This window comes from Panthera tigris, chromosome C1 (assembly GCF_018350195.1).
Source record: "Panthera tigris isolate Pti1 chromosome C1, P.tigris_Pti1_mat1.1, whole genome shotgun sequence".
Classification (NCBI taxonomy): domain Eukaryota; kingdom Metazoa; phylum Chordata; class Mammalia; order Carnivora; family Felidae; genus Panthera; species Panthera tigris.
In genome coordinates this window covers 75,799,946-75,822,637 of record NC_056667.1, presented here as the reverse complement: position 1 = coordinate 75,822,637, position 22,692 = coordinate 75,799,946, and the positions used below count along the sequence as shown (strand labels likewise).

The following is a 22,692-nucleotide window of genomic DNA, read 5'->3' as shown; positions in this document are numbered from 1 at the left end:
TCTCATTAAAATTTCCCAGTTAAAACAGGAATTGGAAGGACCATAGAGTAATTTAGGAAAGGATGGCTTTTAACGTTTTCCAAATGACGACACAAAGAAAGGGACATTGCAACTGGCTCTCGGCAAAGTGAGAATAAGAAAGTGAGAATTTGACCAAATGAACTTCTGAGGTCCCTTCGAACTCTAACATTTATGCAACGTCAAAGATGGGAATAGGTGATTGCCCAGTCCTGGTCCTCTGAAGTCACCTGAAGCACACAGACTCAGACTCCCCTTAGTGCCATGGAATTGTGCCCAGAAAGAGAGGAGTCTTGCCAGAGGTAGTTCCTGAAAGTTGTGTTTTCCAATGCCAGTGGATGGACCCCCCCACCCACCCACCCCTGTCGACCTTTGCAAATCTAGCCAGCCATCCTGCAAACTGACATATGACCTGGGGAATGAAATGGGCTGAGTTGTAAGCATGTGTTGCATTGCTACCCCTCTTATTTGGGCAAGTGCACATAAATAATTGAGTAAAATAAATTGCAGCTCAATACAATCCACACGGCATCAGGCAGTCAAAACCATCTGGGACTGGATAGGTGAAGAAGGGAGTATAAAAACAGAGTATTTAGGAGTCTGATCTGCCTGAGGTTCTAATTTTCAGAGTCAGAAGAGACGAGTCCCCTAGGAAACTGGACCCTGCTTAGAAAGACATCTGAACTAGGCAATAAAATAATATGAAAATACCAAAAAATAAAAATAAGGAAGAGAAATAGATATGTAACTTCATCACAGGACTCCTGTGGTATCTCACAACACCATGCTTCATGAACCCCAAAGAAAGCAAAAAAAACCCAGCTAGTGTTGTAAATCCTGGTCAGCTGAATTATTTCACATGCTGCAGCCTGACTTAAGTTATTCATCGCAGAGGCTAGCAGCTCCCCGATGCATCCTTCCATGTCACTGGACAGGGTAAAAATAATAAATTGGCCATTGTGAGACACTCTGAGTTTCGTGGGGTTGAGCAGAGCATATTTTATATTCTTCTCTTGGAACTGCCTCTTGTTGGTAGTAAATGGTTGCTAGCGCTGCTGTTTCTCAATAGACAAGTCCGAGAAGTAAAGATAATTCAATTTTCATTCACTCTTAGGTCTCCTGCTACCCATGTTCTTCCTTGACACTGACAAGGCTGTACCTGTCTTCCCAGCCTGAGGCCTGAAGTAGCACTTGTATGTTCGCCCCTTGCCAGAAAATTCCATGAGCCACTCCGAAGAGTCTCTTACCCAGTGCATCCAGTGAGCACAAATTGTCTAGCGGTCTTTTTTGTTGGTTCTTCATCCTTAGCTCATTTCCTCCCAAGAACAAAGATATCAAGGTGTTGATTCAGCAGCAGTTTCAGTAGTCCTGAAAGACAACCTAGTTTGGTTTCAATCTTTAAAGGTTTCCATTACAATGGAAAACAGAATAACAACGGTAGCACCCACTGTTAGGATGAAATTAGATTACTACTCTCAAACTTTTGGGGAGGCAAGTATAATTCCTACAACCTCTTTGGAAAGCAATAGAGCGAGTGATTAAGGACAACTAAAATGTCCCTACCTTTTTGAACCAACAACCTCATCTCTGGGAATTCATTCTTATGGAAATATTGAATAGTAAAAAAAAAAAATTTTGTGTGGTACATATACATGTTTCTTCCTGTGGAAACAATAATATGAAATTGATGAAACAAATTTTGAGACAGATGGCTAAGTAGAAACATGGAACAATGTGTCCCCTACAATGTTAAAGGATAAAAGCTTAGTTAAAGGAATATATTCTGTGACTGTAACTGTGAAAGAAAACACAGATCTATGTAGGGACAAAGATTATAAATGTTCAAAAACTGGGTGTTAGGGCAGTGGGATTACGTGTGGTTTTCCTGCATTCAAATTTGTCCTCAATATGACTTTTCTATTTTAGCAAAAAAAATCTTAAAGATACCAAGTATGCCTCTATTGATGTTTGACATTTCTCCTGAAACTGGGTCTGGATGACACAGTCTGCTCCAATTTTTTTAAATAAGATGGATGAGGAAAGTTACCTTTTTCATTGTTTGTAAATGGCCAGGCATAGGTCTTTAATTGCACGGTTGGCTTCTTTGTTGTGAATATGTTGCTTTCAAGCATTTTCATTATCCTCCATGTGATTTATACAAATGCTGAGAGGTGTGTTTTGGTATTTCCATGGTCTTGCTCCTCCACCATCATGGGATTGTTAATTAAGTGAGTTTTTTAAAGAGCCGTCATTCTCCATTTACAAGGGTAGAATGCAGAGGCAAGAACTGGGATTGTGGCAAACCGCCAGCCAAGAATTCAAGCCACAACACACTACAAACCACTCAGATAAGATGCGCCCATCAAGGGTTGTCATTGGGCAACATAAAATGTAAACCACATACCCTCAAATAGCAAATATTGTGGGTGGCCTTGGCACTGGTAGTCAGAAAGATGAATAAATGCAATTAAGAAACCAGGCAAAGAAGTAAACATGCCATGTAGCTTACAAAAGGCCAGCCACATTGTGTTTATTTTAATATTGTTTAACAGTAACACCTAATAAAGAGAGCATCATGATTGTGTGAACTAAATTTTCAGTCATAATGAATGCTACAAACTTAACCTCCCAAGTTTAAATAGGCTACAACGTCTTGGGAAAAATGCAAGAAAAATTATTTGATAAAGGTGACGGTTTTTCACACCTGAAAATAATGTTTTTCTTCCAGCCTATCTTGATCAACAGTCGGCAGCAACACATTGCAGATATAATCTCAAGACCTTGTGGCATGTACTTGTCACTACATGCATAACTTACTATGGACAGAGGATCACGGAGATTTTGAACATAATTTCCCACACGACAGGAGATTAAATAGACCACATTGGAAGAAGGCAAGAAGAAGCTAGGTCTCTAGAGTACCAAAAAGTAAACTTCAGCCAGTTCTTGAAGCAGATAAACAGCAGGAAATATACTTTCAGATAGGCTACTTTCTCAATAGTTCCTGCTTTCTAGAACTCGAGGGAAAGAATGAGTTAGTGGGTAAGAATGTAAGAGAAAAAGGGCCTTCCTGGGAAAGATCTGGAGTAGAAGAAAATCAGTGTCTCCTCGTTTACATCTTGCTGTCTCCCCTCCCCTTTCTCAGTTAATCTACTCCCCCAGAATACCTTGCTGATCACCCCATCTGAACCTACTCCTAAGACTGCATTCCTGATACCTGTAACAAGGTGTTAGGTCCATGCCCTACCTCTTAGTGTGCAGACATCATGTTTTCCAATGAAGAATTATTAGCCATCAACAAAGAATTAGGGTACAGAAGAACTTTCTCAATATCCCAGAAACCATTCTACCCAGCATCCTACAGCATGACCTTGGACCTGCTCTGCCTAGTCTCCTTGCTTGTGAAAATGTAAGAACAGTAGAACCTAACTCACAGGATTATTGTCATGATTAAATGAGTTCACCCTTGGAAAGCTGTAGAGCAGTTGCCTGACATAGTAAGTGCTGGATGTGTATTAATTATTATTACCATTATTATTTGATATGAAAAACTTTCTGAAACAAAGAAATCACATGAAAGTGTCATTGGTCAAAAAATACATGAGTTAAATAAAGCATGTATGGAGCTGGTTTATGATGGACAGTGGCATAGTGGTTAAGAGCTCGGATTTTAAAAGTCAACCACCTGTGCCCAAAACCTGATGTTGCCACATGGCCTCTATGTGACATGGATCTCATATTTCTACACTGAAAAGTGGGAAAACAATGTCTATTACACAGATTAAACCAGCTGAGAAATGTAAAACACTGAATAGTGCCTGATATAAAATAAACACCCAATAAGTGAAAGCAGGAGAAAAAAGAGTGTTCTTCAACCAAGATTTTCAAAAATTGTTGTAAGAAAGAACGAGTGTTGGGGCACCTGGGTGGCTCAGTCAGTAAAGTGTCCAACTTTGGCTCAGGTCATGATCTTGCGGTTTATGAGTTCGAGCCCCGCATCGGGCTCTGTGCTGACAGCTCAGAGCCTGGAACCTGCTTCAGATTCTGTGTCTCCCCCTCTCTCTGCCCCTCCCATTCTCATGCTCTGTCTGTCCTTGTCTCTCAATAATAAATAAATGTTAAAAAAAAAAAAAAAAAAAGAACGAGTGTTTGGGGATTTTTTTCTTAGAGCTAGGGAGCTACAAATAACCCCTAAGATGTGAACCAGTGAAGAAATTAGCTATCAGAATTAGCCAGTCATAGATGTGGGGGCCGAATGGACTTCCCATCCCTGCAACCGTGAATAAGGCAGACTTGCCCTACAGTCCTTGGCCAAGCAGCACTGCAGACCCCTTCAAAGATGGAAATGAAAAGAAAAGTTAACAGAGAGGGTGCCTGAGTAGCTCAGTCAGTTAAGCATCCAACTCTTAATTTTGGCTCAGGTCATGATCTTACAGCTGGTAAGTTCAAGTCCTACACTGGGCTCGTGCGAGAGCTAGCATGTGCTCTCTTGCTCTCTCAAAAATAAACTAGAAAAAATTTAAAAAAGAAAAAAGGGAGGGGCGCCTGGGTGGCTCAGTCAGTTAAGTGTCCGACTTCGGCCCAGGTCATGATCTTGCAGTTCTTGAGTTCGAGCCCCACGTCAGGCTCTGTACTGACAGCTCAGAGCCTGGAGCCTGCTTCAGATTCTGTGTTTCCCTCTCTCTCTGCCCCTCCCCCACTTTCACTCTGTCTCTCTCTCAAAAATAAAGATTAAAAACAATTAAAAAAAGAAAAAAAGGAAAACTAACAGAAGCTCAGTTTCACCAACTCAGCTACTTCTTCCAAACACTCCCCTCAGGTCAGTCTCTCCTCTTCCCAAGGGGAGGACTGGGTGAGTCTGTGGGGAAATGCTGGAAACTTTCTTTCCTTATTCTCTCCTCATGAAGAGAGGAATGGAAATGCCATGCCCTCTATTATATAATCTTCCCCCAACACTTGGCCTTGACTAATAGATCTAGATGTTTCTGGAGCCACATGTTCTATATGGAGAAACTAAGTGGAACTGTCCTCCAAAATAACTGATAAACACATTAAGTATAAATATTGTGTACTTTCTTTGTGATAGTTTGTCTTCAAAATGACCACCTACAATTCCTCCCATCTAGAGTCGAAGCTTGTTCCTCCACCCTATTTTGACAGGTGAGATACATCAGAAGCTGGCTCTAAGCGAAGCCAGCTTCCAGGAAAGTAAGAATCTAAATGCCCTGAAACCTCCAGGCTATGAAGAAATCTAAGGTAGCCACGTGGAGAGAGAGATGCCCAGCCAGCCCCCAGCTGCTCCATCCATCCCAACTGACACATGAGAGAGAAGAATCCATCTTAAACATCCTACTTGGTCAGTTCTTCAGATGATCCAGCTCCAGCTGCAAACACGTGAGAAATTCCAAGTGAAAACCACAGAGCCAAGCCTAATCAATTCACAGAACTATGGGAAGTCATGAATACTAAATGGTGATTTCAAGAACCTAAGTTTTAGGTGTTCATTATGCAACTGATGTCCAAACACTCCCTTTAACAGACTGTACCAAATTTCTCACCAAACCTGTTTTTTGTTTATTTTTTGGGATCTCATTCAAAAGGCACTTGAACAACTGAGACTAATTTTTATTTATTCAAGGGACTTTAACATTAAAGATAGGTGATGCTTGGCATTTGTTTTGGTGTTATCTGAATAAAACAGCAAAATTCTCCTTCTGCAATCTTCACAAAAGATTGGTCCTTAATCCTCAATTAAAGACCTTGAGAAAAATAAATGAAATTGGGTTCCTTCTGCAAGGCTAAATGTCACGTTTCTAATGCAAATAATAGATTTGAGAACAAAGAAAGCGAATATTTACCATGAAACTAATTTTCTATCATTTGATGCCAATTAAGATTATAATTGCTTCCTCAGTATCACCAGATCTTTCACAGTTTCAGGAAGTATGAGTCTATTTGGTTACATTTATTTAACTTGTATAAACTCTTCTGTGATTTGTTATTTCCAGAGGAAAATGGAATTTGAAAACAGAAACACTTCTGATGTAAATTTCTGTAGATGTAGACCTTAAAATCAGATAAATTAGTTAAGCTAGTCATGCAAATGAGTCTGTGCTCACAAGCTTGATATTCAAAAGAACTTAGGAAGATAATCAAGATATAACCAGGTAGTAATTTAGTTTTCCTTGCCTATGAAAATCCTTCTTATAGATTTGATGGAATTTTTTTGTGAAATGCATTCTTTTAATAAATGACTATCACATGGATTTATATAGAGAAAGGCATCACATGTTTTTATTCTATGGTTATTTTTCTCAAGGTTGAAGATATTCTGTCTGTAAGACTGTACTTACTTCTCTGGCCTAGGAAACCAGGGTACCTGGGACTTGTAGTCTTTCAATTCCTTTGCTCAGGGTTAGCCTCTTTATTTCTCTGAGCTTCTGTTTATCTTCTTGGGCCAAAAAAAAAAAAAAAAAGATGTGTGTGATTTAGGAATTAGGCACATGAACTCATTCATGTAAAAGTGATCATCAGCTTGAACTCTGACTTTTATAGCACATGATGTATACATGAGAACAGAAAAAGAGAACTCTCCAATTCCTGAAAGCCCAGGGCACTTGGTTGAACGCTTAAATAACGCTGGAAGCAGCTTACATTAACTCTTATGGATAACAAGTAAATTGCCATATTGGTTAACTTCTACTCAAGAGAATCTTGCCAGGATCAGATCTGTGTTCAGGGGTGATGTTGGTGTTTCTGTTCCAGAAGACATCTCTACTCTTTTAAACAATTCTACCCTCAATCCTACCATTCTAGATCATCTCAACCCACGATCCAACCAAACATAGAGGGCAGAGCAGCCCTGTCTCAGTCACAGTAGCAGATAAAGTAACTAAAGTGTATGAGAGCTTCCTCACTTTGGGCCCTATAAACAGAAAATGTGTTTTTTGTCTGTTTGTTTGTTTGTTTGCATTGCACTCTGGGCATCTTACTGAGTTTGAGGATAAAACATATTGAGCACTGATGTAGCAAGTGACCTATCAGACTTTGGTGAGGACCCATGAGTCCCGAAGAACTGTAGTTGAGTTATTTTTCCTAGCCCTGAATCATTTAGGACTGCTTTCAGGCCTCTCCCAAGAATTCAGAACCACCGGAAGGATAAGATGATGAGGTAGGGAGAAGGGAAGTATACAGAGGTGGAAATAAAAACAAGACTGTTGAAGAGGTGGTCTCAAAGAGATTGATCTCCAAAGATAACAAAAGAAATACTTTTATTTTGACATATGTTTGAATTATCACTGTTACCAAAAATAGTATGTAATCATAGAGAGAATTGAATTAGAATTTGAAAAATTGGTATTCAGACCAAGTTTAAATTAAAGAAATATCGACATGAACATATAAGTTCCTGTAGGAAAATAAACATGACCCAAGCCAGGTAGACATGACATTGATGGTAGAGGCAGCACAAAATGATCCGTTTTCTTTCTTTTTATTCCCTATATTGATGTAAAATTTGTGATTTTTTTAATCCAATAACAAAATCAATAGAACTGTGACTTAAATCTTACACTTTAAATGGCTGATTTATATACTTTTGAAAATACAATCATATTTTCTACAGTTATACTTTTTTCCTGTTATGGAAAGTTGCAAGGGGACATATCTTAACCTTTCCCCAATGCTTTGTGAATGTTGTTGTCTCTAATGATTTTTCTCTAATTTCTCTGAGGAGTCACCATAACATCTAGGCTTCAACTTATATTGACTTTGGAACTTATATTTGTGAACAAATGGAACTCAAAAGGCAAAACAAAATACAGAGTAGTCATAAATTTGAAATCCTATAAAAGCTTGTGGATAATTTAAATGGAAACTACTTTGGGGCTCCTGGGTGGCTCAGTCAGTTGAGTGTCTGACTTCAGCTCAGGTCATAATCTCGCAGTTCGTGAGTTCGAGCCCCGCCTCGGGCTCTGTGCTGACAGCTCAGAGCCTGGAGCCTGCTTCTGATTCTGTGTCCCCCTCTCTCTCTCTGCCCCACCCCCTGCTTGTGCTCTGTCTCTGTCTTTCAAAAATGAATAAACATAAATGGAAGCTATTTTGATTGTCACTGAAAATAACAATTGAGTATCATACTGACGTGGGTCATGCAATAAGCCCTTGGCAATTATGAATTTAACATTCATGGTTTTGAGTGTTCTTAAATGATCCCGGAAGCCCATAACATGTAGCAATTTTTAATTTTGCTGAGGCATGAATCTGAACTGCCTGCACCGGGAGGCAGGTGTGTGTCATTGAACTAGATACCATGACTTTATTCTCTTCTTGTTTCCTTGTAGGAGTTCTGTGGTTTTGGGGATTTACAAAGGTCTCAGGGACTCCTTCACAAACATTCTCATATCTAATATGTTTAAAATAATAGTAAAGGGATAAAGGGGGCAATACACAGAAACTGTCGAAGTAATAGAATTATAGTATGTAACACTGAAATGTTGTAAAATCTCAATGAATACTTATTTTATTGATTTCTTAGTAACGGGAATAATGTATTTTAAGCATTTAACACACTGTCTGACACATTGTGGAGTGTTCTTTATGTGTTCCTTTCTTTGCTTCATGTGTGTTATTGAAACATTGACATGATAACTTCTATTTATGGAGAACATCTTTTAAATTAGATAAAGGAAGAAAATATAAAAAGCTATCCCTGGTTTGTTTGTTTTTTCAGGATGTGAACAATGTTTAGTGCAAAATCTGCTTAAGAGAAGGGGTCTCTGTTATAAAGCCCACACTTGAATTAGCAGTCTATATTTATGTGTAGCGACAGAAGCATTGTTTATACATTCTCTTAATCTGCAGCCTCACAGTGTGACAGGATTAGGAATCTGGGCCCATATGCAGATGTTAGGGTGTGTGGCAAAATTGAGACACTTCAATAAATTTGCTTTTGAAGATTAGAAATGGGGGCTTGATACACCCATTTGGCTTTTCTCGGTGTCTGAACACAGAACCTCGGTAATCCTTCTGATGGAAATCTCATTAACGTGTGTTTCAGATCACATTATGTTTATACACATATCATGTCTGCTTAAAAATCAGATAAGGCTTGTTTGTCATTAAGACAGTCCTTTTTAAATGAGAGAATATTTCAATAGATGACACCAAATAACTTCTCCCATAGATTCACTAATTTACATATATTATAGATATTCAAATGAAAGATGATCCAAAATGCAGCCATCATTGTCTAAAGCTCAGAAAGCTGAATGTCGTTGGATGCATTCTTGTAACAGATTGTTATAATGAGAGGAACCTAAGATTTTGTCTTTGTGTTTGGACATTTTGGGGGGGAAAGAGTATGTTTATAACATCTTCCCCCCACCTGGGTTTCTCAAGTACTGTACTCTCATAGGAGTGACAAACAATAGATATCAACCAATTGTTTGGTCATCAAAAACATGAATATGGTAATTCATGCCAACAGGAATACTGAGCTACCTTCCCTTCAATCAAAATAATGAGAAAGCAGCTATCCATTTGCATGAAAATAGAAATTGGGGGGGGGAGCATTACAGTTTTCCAGTTGTAATCTGCTCTTCCACCACCACCCCCCCCCCCGTTAACCGCCTAAGGTTTGCAAACTGCTTCAGTAACCATCAGCCAAGAAATGTACATGTCATCTGCAAATCACAGATCTTGACTCAAGTGATTGCACAGGGAGAAGTGCTGAAGGGTTCATAGTGGCCAGGACAAGACTTAAAAGTGATGCGAAATAGGGAGCAAAGAGGGCTGCAATTGCCTTGGAGCCTCAAATAGACTGAGCTTCAATGCCAGAGAAAAAATCACCAGCTTCTCCATCATTTCTTTAAAGGTCAAAATTTTTGTAGGTGGACTGGGAGAGCAGCGGATTGCAGATGCGTTTAACAGCAGGATATTTTCCGCTGCCATGACCAGTTAAGGAAGATTTTCAAAAACACATCTGCTGGTAAACAGTTTGGCCCTACTCTGGGTCATCTGCCTTCTCTGGTCTCCTTGCTGCATGGATTCTTACCTGGGCAGAGTCCCAAGCCTCACATCAGTCAAAGCTAGGCTTTCAGTATAGTCCATTACATTTTTTAGAGAGGTACCTCAGTGGCTTTCAGGGAGGTTTTATGATGTGGGGCTGCCTCTTCCCAAATGCAGGAAGCACACACATGAGGCATTCAGACACACAGCATGGACTCTCACCATTTCCTCTCAGGCTGCTGCTCAGCAGGCGGGCACCGTCGCCCACTCCTCACTGGCAACCATCCAGTGGGAGCCAACCAAACTCAGTCACTCCCTCCATGGAGTTCCCCAAAGGAAACAGAGGCGACTAGCTGTCTGGGTACCACTTAGGGAGATCACCCAATGCTCTACCATGTCACACGCAACTGTTGGTTACTATAAGCAAATAAGCCATTTGACAAACTCAACCTAATCCCACAGTCAGAGTCAGACTGGGTGGTGGGAAATCTTTCATCTCTGCCCATATTTGCACGCTGGTCTCCTGGGGTGCATATGAAGAATGACAAAGGCCCAGGAACTCCTTCAAGGAAATGGGAATGACACCCATCTCACAGGTCCCCAGTGGAGAATACATCTCCAGGTAGGAATGTTGGAAGATAAGGTCCCAGTACAGCTAAATTTCCCAAGTTCTTCCTCTGAGCCAAAAACATGCTGGAAACCACAAACTTGCTCTGTGCCAAAAATGCTTGGGCTAGAATGAGATCCCAGTGCTGGTCAGAAATTACACCTTATCTGGGGCACCTGGGTGGCTCAGTCAGTTAAGTGTACAACTCTTGGTTTCAGCTTGGGTCATGATCTCACAGTTTGTGGGTTTGAGCCCCACATTGGGCTCTGAGCTGACAGTGCAGAGCCTGCTTAGGATTCTCTCTTTCTCTCTCTCTCCCTTTCCCTCTACCCCTCCTGTCTCTCTCTCTCTCTCTCTCAAAATAAATTAACTTAAAAAAAAAAAAAGAAAAGAGAAAGTATGCCTGCCTGCAGCAGCTGGTAACACCTGGGCACACATGGATGAATGTGTCCATAAGTAGGCTGCTGTGAAGAAGGTGTGTGGTGAAAGCTTCTTGTTTACGAGTGTCTTCAAGATACTGTTCATCGTATTCATGCAGCCATGCATTCAGGTTGGGATGCCAAAGTATTTAGTGTGACGCGTCTGGGCACGGAACTCCCTGGAGATGGCTCAGGGCCTCATGTGTTCCAAAAGGATGTGATCAGGCCAGAGAAGCTCAAGGTCTTAATTCCTCTCCCTTGGAAGGAGTGTAAGATGTTCACCCCCAACACATCCCAGTACCTACATTTTCCTTTGGCAAAGAAATAACAGAAATTAACATTAACCCCTTCTATAGGTTCCTTATTCGATCCTTTACGGTTACCCCGAAGGAAGAGAGTAGTAACTAGGAAGGGGAAGCATGTATTTGTATTATCTTAGGCAAATTACCTCGCCTCTCCATGCCTCAGTCCCTGAGTGTTCCCACAGGGATACTGCGGGGATTAAATGAAGTTATGTGAAAAGGGCTTAGAATAGGTGCCTGAAACATAGTAAGTTTCAGTAAAGAGTTGGATTTAAAAGATTGCTGTTGCTGTTATTGTTATTTTTATCTCTTCAACATTTTACCCACCATCCTTCCCTGTAGCCTGGCATGAGTAAAGATTGTGGCCGAGAGCCGAGGGGGAATTGGAGAAGGCTTCCAGGTTTTGCACTGGGGGCAGATGGATAAAAAATCCCCTGGGTTTCATTCATGTGCAAGGGTTGCTGTAGTTTCTGCTCTAGCTTTTTGACTCCCATAACCCACTTTCTCTCTTCACATGCATCTAGATCTTTCTTAGGGGCAAAAAAGGATCCTTTCAAGAGTTTTCAGGAGCCAGTGCAGATACGAGAATGAGTGAAGCCAGGGCACACTGATATAAGAGCTAACATGGGCCAGGGAAGTCAAGGTGGCAAAATCGTGGGCAGGGTCCCAGGATTTCAGCTCACACCAGTAACTGCGATCCTTGTGAATGAGAACACAATAAAGGGGAGGGAGGAATTCAGTTTGGAATCACTAATCCACTCATGCGGCTTTCTTAGCCCTTAATGATCACCGGGATCCAAGCAAAAATGCTTTCATCCATCCTGAGAGATGTAGAGTGGCTCGCTGCTTTTGCCAGACCTGCCTCTGCCTGCTGCTTTAAAAATGCCCAGAGCCCAAATCTGGGAGGAAAGCAAGTGGTAGTTTATGCTAAAATGCTAAAGCTATTTGAAAGCAAATGCATATAATAGAAAGAATTTAAGCAGCTGGTGGATGTCATTACATTCACTTCTCAAGGAGGCCTGTCTTCTGGTGACACCAATCAAAGAACTGGGTCATCTCTCAACAGTAATTTTCTTGGAGGCCATGAAATTCTTGCATTGATTTTATCCCCCTTTGGCTGAACATGCACTGAGAACAGCCAAGCTGGTGAGGACTCAGGCAGCCCATGGGGCTGTCATCAACTCCATCTGAAGGGTTTATATCCTTAATGGGATCAGAGGTCTTATCGGTGATTCTTGGTAAGTGCAACAGAGAAACTATCTTTCTCTCACCACTGATTCCACACCTGACAATTCTCCTATTTATCAGTTAACAATTATTGTCTGAAAGCAAGTCAATTACTAAGAGGAATTTATGAAGTTCTTAGCAACTAAGAAGAAGCTTGATGGAATCTATCCAGTCTGTTCAGAAAACTGAAATGTGAACTGTCTGAAGACAGGACTGACTTCACATATGTTAGCACCACATCATAATACAAATCATTAGAACATTAGTTCTTGTGTCTCTGTAGATACCCACCAAGTTACAACTATGTATAGGAGGAAACAAAAACAGACAGCTACTGTGAAATGTGGCATGGATGGTGGCTCCCCGCCCCATCCTCCTCTCTGTGCCTCCTTCTCAATACCCCAGGTAGAGTTGGTTCTGCTCTCCTCACTCCCCTCAAGTTTATGATAAGGCTCAGAATTCATTTTGGTGTTATTTATCTCTTTACTGTGACACCTGTCCTTCAGCCATGGAAAGCACGGAACTACTTTTAATAGTCCTTTGTGAGGGATGTCGGAGGTCCTGTCTTTCTCCCTTGTTCTGAACACCGTACGTCCACTAACAGCATCTTGCCTCAGAGGCTACATTGCTTTCTGTCTTGGATTTCCCTGCCACCAGAGACTGAGACACTGGTTGGAACCCACTCAGCCATTTCAGGGCCCGTTGGAGAGGTCAATACTCCCTGGGGGTAACTTCTGACCAATGGTGTGTGGGGGCCAATGAATAATGCAGCTCACTAACAACTTTTAAGGTATGTGCACAGGGTTTCCTAGGTTGTCTCTGAGAGGGAGCCCCAGTTTCCTAGAGTGTTAGCTCAACAGCGCACCCTGGATTGGTCTTCCTTCCATGTTTCACTCTTCTCCATCCCTCACTTTGTCTCTGGACTACTTCTCTAAAAACAAAAACAAAACAAACAAAAAAGCAACTGCAAACATGACTTTGTCACAGGGTCTACTCTTTAGGGAAACTCAGGCAGAGTGCAAGCCATGATCCATATTGATCATGACGAGAAATAAAATGAAGGAATGCAATGCTTTAGCCTGTATCCTTATAAAATACAGGAAATATATAAAGAATTCCATAATTAAGTGTACAAAATTAACCATTCCACAAAAATTTAACTTTTAGTAACTCATATTCTTCCTTTGGATTAGTATGAAAATCAGGCCAATGAAAGAGGTTTTCCTAAGTACTTACCAATAAAAATGAATGAATAGCTATTTCTCAAGAAGGAAGGGACTTAAATTGTTACTTTATCTCATGAAATGAAATAGCCTCATCCAGGCTAAGGTAAAAGCCACATTGACTTTGCCTAGGTTTTTCTTCCCTTGTAGTTCCCCTTTAATGGGATTCATCACATTTGAAATTATTTGCTTAACGCCTGTCTATTCCACTAGACTGAAAGTCCGTGATGGTGAGAGTTGTCTGTTTCATTTAAAAGCATATCCTTAGCCCTTGGCTTTGCATCTGGTGCACAGTGGGTCCTCAATGAGTGTTTACTGAATTTAACTGTACAAAATATAAACTGCCTGACAAAATCCATACCACTCACATGACGACTCAGAGATCATCCCATACAGCATCAGTCCTCTGTGTTCATGTTCCTCGATGAAGGCTCTGGCTGAATTGGTCCACAGGCCCTTTATACAGTGGAGACATAGCAAAGGTTCTGACTGGTCAGGAGAGAACCAAAAACAAAGGAAACCTGATTTTCTTTACATCTAATAGGAACTGTCTCTCTCTCTCTAGCCAAGTCACCCAGTCTCTCTTTACCACTAGTAAAATTAAAATGATACTAAATCTTGGGTTCCTGAAGTCAAAGATCAATGTCAGTCAAGTAGCCAAATGACGTAACTGGATCTTACAACTAAGAGTTTGTTGCCACTTGGATTTCAAAAACCTGCAGACCAAGATATTTGTCAATGATCTTTAATCCAAAAGTTCTTTGTGTGCATATAAAACCTTTCCTGTTAAATTGTCTGTGGAGTAAGTCTACCCTTAATGGAAAAAGAGAAGAAGTTTTATAAAAACTCTTTCTATTTCTCCTCTTCCTTCTCCAAAGTAACTCCCTTCATCTTCAAAACTCATATATTACATATCCTACCTCAGGCACATGATCACCTTGGGCTCCTTTAGCTTTTTCCATGGCCGCTACATCTTCTCTTTCTCATGCTGTGAAATCACTTCCAAAACCACCACTTTAATAATACCTCTGATAACTAACCTGTACTATTAGTCTCAGAGTTGAACGTGGCAGAGGAAAGGACACTTGTCCAAAGACTCTAGTCTCTGCTCTCTCAATACCTGGCTTCATGGCCTGGGGCAGATAATACACCTTTTCTGAGCTTATCTTCCCTCTATTGCAAAATCAGAGGAAAGGGGATGGATTCCTAGCATACTTCTTAGCTTTAACATCTGTGAATATTTTCAGAGGAGTCTTGGGAGCTGTTTTGTTTTGTATATTGTATTGTGTCTGTCAGGTATCAATTGGTATGGTTGGTTTATCTAGTGACACTAATGATGGTCTTCATCATAAAGGATCGTGATTTTGGAAGTCAGAGTACTTCTGGCAAATTGGTGGCTTTAGCATTTCAATTTCAAAGAGCAGGTGTTCTGAATTGGTGCTGGTCTAAGAAGAAAATCTAGATGAAGTTTAAAACCTGGAAGGGTCTAGAATCTCCTCTCTTTGCAGAGCCAGAAGTGGCTTGCAGAGGGCTCAGTTCATAGCTGGTAGTCAACCATCCCTCTTAGCCCTTTCCCCTGACTTTTTAACTACCATATTGGGCAAGCAGCAGAAAAAAAATCTTACCTTTGTCTCTATAGTGGAACTGCACCATACCCATTTAGAGATAGCTTGTAAAGGTTATTAACAAGATAAAGGCAAGGGGATGCTGGTGCCATTATCTGTGAGTCATGGAATATATTTTGGAGTTTCAGACACGTGGTAAAAATTAGAATAACAAGAATAAAATAAATCCTTCAAATAGTAAGGACATGTCACTAAACCCAATATGCATCTTATAAAGGATCACAATGACATGGCCTGTGATTTAAGAATATGTGTCATATTATTATGGAAAGAGCCTAAATGTCCATCAACTGATGAATGGATAAAGAAATTGTGGTTTATATACACAATGGAGTACTACATGGCAATGAGAAAGAATGAAATGTGGCCCTTTGTAGCAACGTGGATGGAGCTGGAGAGTGTGATGCGAAGTGAAATAAGCCATACAGAGAAAGACAGATACCATATGTTTTCACTCTTATGTGGATCCTGAGAAACTTAACAGAAACCCATGGGGGAGGGGAAGGAAAAAAATAAAAAAGAGGTTAGAGTGGGAGAGAGCCAAAGCATAAGAGACTCTTAAAAACAGAACAAACTGAGGGTTGATGGGGGGTGGGAGGGAGGGGAGGGTGGGTGATGGGTATTGAGGAGGGCACCTTTTGGGATGAGCACTGGGTGTTGTATGGAAACCAAGTTGACAATAAATTTCATTAAAAAAAAAGAATATGTGTCATATAATAAATGGACCACACCAAATCACATAATCATCTCACTTTTTTCCCTAAATAATGGCCATAACATAGGATGGAATCTATATTGTGATTCTGCAAATTGTCCAGAAGATGGAGATACTGAGGCCACAAAATTTCAGGCTCAGAAATTCAGAAAGAAGTTAATTAGATATTTGGGGGCACTTCCTTGCATGAGAGAAACGTGATTTGCTTTTTATTTAAATATTCATTTTAAAGAAATTCAGAGCTGTTCATCAGAAACCAGGATTTTAAAATTTTTTCACTTGATAGCTATAAAAGAATAATTTGAATAACCTTTCCTCCTTAAAGACATACAGTTGATCCTTTACAGTAGATGTGTAGACCCATCTGTTGCCAAATTAGCTCCAGGACATTACTTCTTGACCTAATTACCATTAATAATGGTATGTACTCAATTCATCAAATAACTTTATTATCAATGTATATTAAAGTGTTATTAGTTACATTATTAATATATTAATAATGTGTTATCTAATAAGTGAAAAACTTCACAAATGACCCAAAAAACAAGATCAAAAGGGAATTTTCTAGAATTGCATTCAATACTATAGATATGGTTGATTTCAGGAATGCATTGTCCAACTGATGGATGATCAAATCAACCCATTTTTACATTACAGAAATTCTAAGTCTTCTGAGATAGAAATCCCTATACTATTAACTAAGTTTTTCTGGTACATTTTACTAAACCTTATGTGTTCTTTTCCAATATAAATCATAAGTACTCTTTAAAAGTTATTTTTATGAAATATGTCAGACAAATGACTAAAAGGAAATGTAACAAATTCTTCAGTACTTTCCACTAGGCTTAAAAAATAATATATCAAAACTCCAATTACAGAACCTCTGTGTACCCTTCTTCATTTCATTCCTTTCCCTCTCCATAGTATCAAACACTCATCCTGTGCATGTTTTTATACCTTTACTACATGTGAATGTATCCCTGAAATATACACTGCTGTTTTATGTGGTTCCAAAATGTTATACAAATGGCATCACATTCTAAGTATGTGTCATCAACTTACTTTTATTAGTTTAATATTATGTGTTTGAGATTTATTCATATCTATGTATGTCATTTTTGTTTGTTCATTTAAACTGCTGGACAATATAAATGTACCTAAATGTATTTATTAATTCTCATTTCCATGACTATTAGTATTTTTTCTCATTTTCCCTCTCACAAACAATGCTACGGTGAATATTCCTATAGATGTAACTTTTGCAAGAGTTTCTCTAGGGTATACACCTAGGAGTTAGAATATCTAGAACACTGAGTTGGTATATTCAACTTTATGAGTATTACCAAATTGCCCTCTGAAGTATAGATTGCCCCAATTTACACTCCTACCAGCATGTAGTCCCCACTGCCCCACCTTCAGTCATCACTTGGTAGGTCCAACATTTTCATATTTGCCACTCTGACAAATGTGAAGTGACATTTTACTGGTTATTAATTTGCATCGATCTCTCCAACTCTTATCTTTATCAGAATAAATACCCAAGCATAAGATATTCTGAAAGTTTTGTCTCCACCATCCCACTCCCCACCCTTAATTCTGCTGGGAAACTCTGGGAACTTATGTATCAGGGGACACTACTGATGTTTTCTTCCATGTGGAGGTGTGACAGTTATGACCTCTCCTCCTCAGTATTAAGTCAGAAACTGTGAAGGGTATGAGATTTTACCCTACTTGGAAGCTAACAAGTTAGAATGCCATAGTTTTATATACATAAACTGACAGAAGACACAAGACCCCTGGGTCAGAGAAACAGACCATTTTTACTCACAGCATGACTCCTGTCTGACAGAATTACTCGCTAAGTCACATACACAAAACTGTACACTAAGCTGCCCACCATTGCCTCTTGTTCCTTCATGCTTAGGACAAATTTCAACCTCATGACCATTCCTGCAATCTGTATTTGCCTTCCCAGACAAATTGGGAGCAGAAATATACTATGGTGAATCTGGCCCTTTTTATTTCTCTAAGAGCCATGCATACCAACAGAGAAATTTTTTTTTTTTTTTTTTTTTTTTTTTTTTTTAGAAATTTTTTGATAAGTATTTTTAGTCCCTTGTTTTTTGTTTCACCAGTTACAAGCTCACCATTGTGGCACATTCTGGCCCAACACAGTTTGATTTATTTTGGAATGCCAATTCTGCAATTTTATACCTGGGTGGCTTTGGGCAGGTTTCTTAATTTCTCTGAGATTCAGTGACTCCATCTGTAAAATAGTAGTAACAGTGCTTGTATCCAAGAGTTGACAAACTTGGACGAGCTACTGCAACTAAAGCACCTAATACATAATACACACCTTGGTGTTATCAACTATTATTATTCTAAAAGTCAACAACATTTGGTAGAAAGTCATTCCTTTCCTTCAATTTAGCAATAACTCTTCTCCTGAGGTCATTCCCTAATTATTGCTCCGAGGGATATTTCAGATTTGGCAGATAATAGCCACTGCCATTATTGAGTATCTATATAGTAGGTGTTTTTTTTGAAGGTAGAATTTGTGCTACGCATTTTAAAGATAAGGATATAAAACAAGAGAGGTTAGGAAACTTGCCTATGGTCATACAGCCAGTAAATGTCAGATCCAGGATTTGAACCCATGTCTGTTTACCTTTAACCCTGGGCTCTTGTTTATTTATCAACACAAAATAGGATGTATATATTCTAACAAAGGATCTAGATACTACAGTTCTCCACTCATTTTGCTTAGCCATGAATATGAATTTTAACAATAAATACATATCACAGGTTTGGGGTAGAAATTGTGGCAAATTCTTTTTTGATCTTCATTACCAAAAGTATCTATCTCTACCAAACACACACAAAGTGTTCAAACTCCTTACATAGTTTGCTAATTATCAAAGTCTCTTAAGAAAATGAAATATCCAAAAATCAGTAATTTTTTTCAGATATTTCCATTGATCCCACTTAACTGAAAGTATTTTGGAAACCTAGCAACAATTAGAAAGAAGCTTCTCTGACACAGAAAACAATTCCAGGCCAGAGACACTTGAGCTCGGGCACTTTACAACCCAACCTACTTTATACTTTTCATTTTTTATGATCTTTCTGCTTAGCAGTAAAATGAGTCAGAGCTATACAGGAGTATCAGAATTTTCAGTGTTTTCAGAATCAGATGGAAGGCTTTACCTGATCTGAGCAATTTTTTAACTATGTTAACATGAAAATACAGCATCTATGGTGGTGGCTTAGATATAAAGAAGCACGTTCAGGATTGGATGGCATGTTTAACTTCTGTCTTTTTATAATTTAGACTTATCTGAAGTTATATAATAAGAAAAAAAATCAATGTGTAAACTCTAAACGATGATACATTCAGAAACCTACCCCCCAAAGTTCATTTTTCACTGGGTCGCTATTTTAATATGTGATTAAAGCACTGTAATGCCATAAGTGATGATGTGAGATTTTCTGTGAGATTAGTCGCCCACACTTAGCTTTCTGTCCCGTGCTACTAGGTTGAGCAGAATCTTGCAACATCACCCCCATCTCTCCCCGTCTGTCTGCTCCTATTGATATTTAGAGTTAATTTCAAAATAAGTAATTATAAGAACCTATCTGGGTCATCACTCATTCTATACTGTTTCTTATTTCAAATATCATCTTTCTCTTTGCTGCTTAGATTGTTTTGCCAGGAAACTCCAAACAAATGCTTAGAAATAGAAGCTCCCTGAGAACAGCACAGTCAAAAACCAACATGGGATACCTATGAATCCATTAGGAGGCAACCCATTTCCCCAGCTGTTTGAGATATGTAGGAAGACTAAAGTAATTATTCTTTTTTCACTTCAGGCAGATTCTGGATTTAACTTTTAATCACTTCCTAGGAATGACCACCTCTACCCAATTCACTTAAGCAGATGTAACTACAACCACAAAAACACTCTTGACTGGTGTCCTCCAGAGACCTGTTCATTACCTGTCATTAAATGTTTTAAAAGTTTGCATAATTGATCCAGCCAATAAGTCATCATTGATTTATGGGGTTCTGTGCTGAAGAGTTGCTCTTTAAAAATTCATAACATTGGTATGTGTCTTTACAATCCATTAGCTGTTTACGTACCCACAGTCTTAGCATTGATTGACCTTGGTCTGAGATTCTCATGGACTTCTTTTTTTTTTCCAAGTCCTCAGTATAGAAAAGCAATACTTCAGCCTTCTCCCTTGGCAGCTATACTTTGATTTTTTTTTCCCCTCCATCAAAATGGAAACTTTACTTGAAATGATGAATAAATAAAGCATATTCCATAAACAGCTCTTCACTATTATTTAAGCTTATGGGTTTCATTGTGTGAATCTCCTTTCCCCACCATCAGATTCAAGTGTGTAAATGTTCTAAAAGGCTTTGAAAGTTTTATGATGATTTCAGGGGATGGAGGAGTAATAGCTGAAGAGTGAAGCTATTAGTTTTAATATTTATATTGAGTGCTCTGAAACATTAATGTGACAAGATGTAAGATCAGTGCAGTGGGATATATTTACTTCACGACCGCTGCCACGTGACAAAGTGTGTGTGTGTGTGTGTGTGTGTGTGTGTGTGTGTGTGTGTGTGTGTGTGTATTTTCTAAAACTTAGAGGACAGGGTTCAAATGTTGTCTGCGGGTTATTATTTTCCTTTCCACAAGATTTAAAGTTCTGATTGACAAATACATTAGCTTTCTTGAAATTGAGCTATTTTTAGGAAGCAGGAAGGGGCTGCCAGACAATAGCTGACACATGGGTTTGTTAATTTGCATGGGCCTGCATTCACATAGTCCTCCAACCCTGTCATGGCGAATACCATCCACCAGATGGGTTACAGTCTGTCCTGCCTTCACCCTCAACTGTGTCTGGGGGAAATCTAAAGAATGATGATTATTAATCTGGATTGAGAAAATCTTTACAATGAGAGCTGCTCTTGGTGACTTCACATGGAGAAGAAATGAGGCAAGGAAGTTCTGAGCACTGGATTCTGCCAGTTCTGGTTTCAGTCTCAGCTCCACCCTGAAAGGATAAGCTGTGTGACCTTGTGCATGTCCCTTTACATTGTTAAGCTCGGTTACTGATTTTTTAAATGAGTATTACAGTTCTAACAATTCACATACTTCTTGTAATATTTAATGCAATAATCCTATGAAGACCTGGCCCAATAACTATGCTCTATTATTGCCATAATCAAATGAACAAATACTTTTGGAGGGCCTGTAGTGTGCAAGACACTGAATCTGCACCAGTTATTGGATCTTTAAAGTATATGTTTATCATTCTCAAGGTATTAGTAATCTAATGAGAAAACAAGAACATCTGCCCACTTAAATCAAAACAAAGGCAAAAAGGTGTTTCAGAGCTAGAGCAGACCTAAAAGACCTGAGTTTAAGTCCCAGCTCTGCCATGAGCTGCCTGGAAAACACCAGTCTTGGCACTTAATCTCTCTGGAACTTGATATTCCCATATGCAAATTAGGGACAGTGATACTTTACCTCACACAGTTGCCATCAAGATTACAGAAGATAATGTTAATAATGTTTGTGATAACAAATAATCCAGTTAAAAAATGAGAAGACACGAACAGACATTTCTCCCAAGAAGACACCCAGATGGCCAATAGACACAGGAAAAGATGCTCAACGTCACTCATTATCAGGGAAAAGCAAATCAAAACTACAATGAAATATCACCTCACACTTGTCAGAATGTCTAAAATCAAAAACATAAGAAACAGCAAGTGTTGACGAGGATGTGGAGAAAAAGGAATCCCTCATGCACTGATGGCGGGAATGCAAAGCAGTGCGGCCACTGTGGAAGACAGTATGGAGGTTCCTCAAAAAATTAAAAATAGAAAAATAATTAAAATAAAATTACCATATGATCCAGTAACTCCACTACTGGGTATTTACCCAAAGAATACACTAAAAATACTAATTCAAAAAGATATATGCACCCCTATATTTATTGCAGCATTATTTACAATAGCTAAATTATGGAAGCAGCCCAGTGTCCAAGAATAGGTAAGTGGATAAAGAAGATGTGGTGTGTATGTATGCATGTATGTAAATAAGAATGAAAGCTTTCCATTTGCAACAACATGAATGAATCTAAAGAGCATATATAATGCTAAGTGAATAAAGTCAGTCAAGAGAAAGACAAATATCATATGATTTCACTCATGTGTGGAATTTAAGAAACCACACAACGAAAAAAAGAGACAAAGAAACAGACTCTTAAATATAGGCAATAAACAGGTGATTATCAGAGGGGAGATGGGTGGGAGGATGGGTTAACTAGATGAAGGGCATTAAGAGTACACTTGTGGTGAGCACTGAGTAATGTAAAGAACTGTTTTATCACTATATTGTACAACTGAAGCTAATATAACCCTGATGTTAACTACACGGGAATTAAAATTAAAAATAAATTTGAGGGGCACCTGGGTGGCTCAGTCGATTGAGCGTCTGACTCCGGCTCAGGTCATGATCTCATGGTCCGTGAGTCTG

The 22,692-nt window shown here is 39.2% G+C and overlaps 1 long non-coding RNA gene across 2 annotated transcripts in view; it reads right to left on the bottom strand.

Annotated features, from left to right (window-relative positions):
* LOC122241513 overlaps positions 1-22,692 on the bottom strand; it is a 166,085-nt gene that overhangs the window by 93,687 nt on the left and 49,706 nt on the right. Inside the window, exon 1 of one of the 2 annotated variants that reach the window (XR_006221685.1) lies at positions 6,372-6,460. The exons of the other annotated variant lie outside the window; for it this stretch is intronic. This is a non-coding gene — a long non-coding RNA (uncharacterized LOC122241513). Of the gene's footprint in view, positions 1-6,371; positions 6,461-22,692 lie in introns of those variants that run through there. 2 annotated transcript variants of the gene reach the window in all.